We start from the raw sequence: 3643 nt of genomic DNA, 5'->3' as shown, positions 1-3643 counted from the left end.
GAGAGAACTTTTTGGAATACAAAGGAGCATGCAGTTGAACAAATAGTCATCTTGTAGGTTGAATCCAGGACAGGCAGCTCTGTTGCCTTGTTCAAATTCTGCATAATCTGAAATAGCTTGGAATCTTCTTTATAATGCTCCCTAATGCCTCAAAGCCCTTAACTATGTTGTACATATGCACAAGGAAGACCTCCAGCTAAGACCATCTACAACTCTATTAAGGACTCCAGCTTTGTGCCTTAAGCTAAAGTTGAACTATTGTAGGTAGACAACCCATTTGGCATGCCGTTTGTTGAGGATTGCTTGGCTGTTGAGGTGTCCTCATGGTTAGTATGGAGTATAAATTCCTTGTAAGCCAAATAGTTCTCCCAATGTTTTATTGCTTGTACTATGGCATATAATTCCACATCATAGGTGCAATAGTTGAGTTTTTCATTGAAATATGCCACTAGTTTACCCTCTTGACTGAGAACACCCCCTATGCCAACTCTAGAAGCATCACAATCCAATTTAAAAATCTTGTCAAAGTCAGGAGCCTGCAATACTAGTGCTGCAGTAAGGACAGCTTTTCAAGACCTTAAAACTTTGTTGCTTGGCCTCATCCCATGCAATAGTAGACAGCTTGACAATTAGTGAGTGGTGCTGCAATTGTGCTGAACCCTTTAATGAATCTCTTGTAAAATGTTGCTAAACCATGAAAACTTCTTACCTCAGCCACTAATCATGGAACAGGCCAATCTAGAATGGCATTAACCTTCCCCTCATCAATCGCAATTCCATTATCAGTCACCATATACCCAAGAAAACCTACCTTACTGCAAAGATGCATTTCTAGGTATTACCAGAGCCCACTAATCCCTCCATCCTACATCCCATTTAATATAATTGATTACAAGTAATATCCTTTCATTGTTAGGTTAGAAATATGTTTCCTTTCCTTTTATGATGTAATATGGGAGTCCTATTAAAAGGCCCCAAAATGCAGTATTGTAAGCAGTTGATTATGGATTTATTAAATTTGGGTTAGAAGTTTTCTTCCAATGCTTTGTGCTGATTCCAGGTAAGCCCATGTACTGATACATAGGTTCCTATCATGCTTGATGTTGATTCCAAGCAATCACTAGATGCTTACTCCTAGGTCTCATCTCTTTTGTAATATCATTCTTTTGTTTCCCATACACAAGTCACCCTTTTAAAGTTTATTGTGCTGCATCAAACTTGGTATCGGAGCTCCTTGTTCTACAACAGGTTCTTTTCCTTCTTCCAATGTAGTACGTGCAAGAAGATTTATAGCATTTCGATCTTGTGATTATTAAAAATACTTCTTAAGGGAAATGAAATTTGGTAAAGAAGCCTATATCTTTTTAAAGGTAATTTATATAAGCACTCAATTGGTTTTGATCCCACAACCTCACTAGGGATGGCAATAAAAGTCCGACCCGCGGATATCCGGTCCGGCCCGACCATAATGGGTCGGATTTTACCCGGCCCGATAAATAATAGGGTCGGGTATGGGTCTTTAAAAAAAAAAAACCCGAAACGGGTCCGGGTTGGGTCTGGGTTTTTGTCATACCCAGCCCGGACCCAACCCGTTTAAGTATGTAATTACCCAAAAACCCCTTATATATATATATATATATATAAACTTAAAAAACCCTACTTACTCTCATATTCCACACTCAGCCATCCCTTCCCTCACAGCCTCACTCTCCTCTCCCTCTCTAACTCACAGACTCACCCTCTTCTCCCTCTCTCACTCACTCTCACTCACGGACTCAACCTCAAGCTCTAACCTGTGTCACCGTCACCATCACGCGATCTCACCACCGGCCTCAAGCTCTGTCACCGTTAGTCTCAAGCTCTGTTACCGCCGGTCTCAAGATCATCACAGGTTTGTTTCTCTCTTTCTCCAATCTGTCTTCTCCAAGTGTAGCTCAGCCAAGATCTGCCACCTCCGCCAAGATCTGCCACTGCCAAGATCTCTCCTTTTTTTTTTTTTTAAGGTTCGTTACTTGGTGCCTGAAAGGGGTATTATTGTGTATATTCATTTGTGAGATTTATTTTGTAGATTTTTGAACTTGATGTAATGGTCCCAGATTTGGATTTGGGGGATTTATTTTGTATATATTTGAACTTGTGGAAGATCTTGTTGCAAGGAAGAATTTTTTTTTTTATGTATTTGGGTTATGTATATAGGATTTATGTATGGGTTTGTAATTTTTATGTATTATTTCTTGTGATTTTTGTTTTTGAGTTTGTGATTTCTGTATTTGGGTTTGTGTTTTGAAAGGGAAAATGAGAAACCTAAAAGTAAATTATTGTAGATTTATGTGAAATTTGAAATCTAAAATTAATGTAAAAATCTAAAATCATTATTGTAAATTGAATTAGTGTAAAAATCTGAGATTTATTAAATTAATTACGGAAATTAAATAAATAAAAAAAAATTGGGCCACAGTTTAGGCCATTAGGACTTAGGATTGGGCCTAAAGTGGGCGGGGCCCGCGGGGCTGGGTTTGGAGCCTGGGAAAAAAATCCTTTTATTAACCGGGTGGGGTTCGGGTAACTGATATAGACCCGTGGGTCGGGTTTGGGGATATAGAAACCCGGCCCGAACCCGACCCGTTGTCATTCCTAAATCTCACCCTCCACTCATTCTTGTGAGAGGAGAAAATGGCATTTGAGTCAATGACATAAGAATGGGTGAAGGGTAATGTCATAAGCTCAAAACCCACTAGATGTGTGTATAACTTACCAGTCAATCTATCAAAAAAATACTCACCAATCAAAAAAATAAATTGTAAATATATGGATATTGTCATCCACTTATCCGTTAAATATACAAAATGAAAAATAAGAAGGTAAACAAAAGAAAAATTAAACATTAAAAAAAATAAGAGTAAGGAGTTTACCTCTATCATCAATATTGCATTATCTGTACCAGCTAACAACAAGTCCAGCTCAGATTCTTCCATCTCCTTCGATGTGGGATTCACAATATACTTATCGCCAACAAGACCAATTCTAACTCCTGCAACTGCTTTTGAGTTGGGCACTTCTGAAAGAGCTCTGTAATTTTTAAATGATTAGGATTAAAGAAACATTGATGTCTTAAATGTAATAACATGCTGTAATTCCTCATAGGAATGGGGAAGTAAATGAAAATTTATCAGGCTTACACTGCTATCCCAGCTGCTGTGACTGCCAAAGAATCAGGGGAATGCAAACCATCATAACTCAAAACCTGTAAGCATAATGTGAATGTGGTATTTCTTGGCAAGATAAAATATAAGGTTAGCAAGAGAAAAGCATTGTCATGCTTGGTGTGTGTTGTATTAAAAAGCAAGTACTGACAAAAAGCATAATTATCTAATAACAATACATAGAATAGGTAGCCAGTAATGTATAAAAAACGCAAAAAATAAAAATAAAAGAAGAAGAAGAAGAAGAAGAGAGAGAGAGAGAGGCCCGACCTAAGGAGCACAAACACAGCATAAGCCCCTATGTGAATGTGTTGGACTAAGACACGGCTGCATGCGTGTATGCAAATTATCTGGCAAATATATACACAATTTGGACACAATCAAGACATGGCACAGACACATGACCTAAAAAAGTTTGAAAAAGAAAAGGAAAAAGATGG

General features: G+C 37.9%; 1 long non-coding RNA gene across 1 annotated transcript; it reads right to left on the bottom strand.

Annotated features, from left to right (window-relative positions):
* Nucleotides 1–1997: 1997 nt before the first annotated feature.
* Nucleotides 1998–3643, bottom strand: LOC136063246 (uncharacterized). Its single transcript, XR_010624950.1, has 3 exons — nt 3474–3643; nt 3180–3244; nt 1998–3069 (listed from the first exon to the last, which is right to left on the bottom strand). It is a non-coding gene; the product is annotated as an uncharacterized LOC136063246 (long non-coding RNA).

This window comes from Quercus suber, unplaced genomic scaffold (genome assembly GCF_002906115.3).
Source record: "Quercus suber isolate HL8 unplaced genomic scaffold, Cork oak 2.0 scaffold_503, whole genome shotgun sequence".
NCBI classification, from domain to species: Eukaryota; Viridiplantae; Streptophyta; class Magnoliopsida; order Fagales; family Fagaceae; genus Quercus; species Quercus suber.
This window is presented reverse-complemented; position numbering and strand designations above follow the sequence as displayed.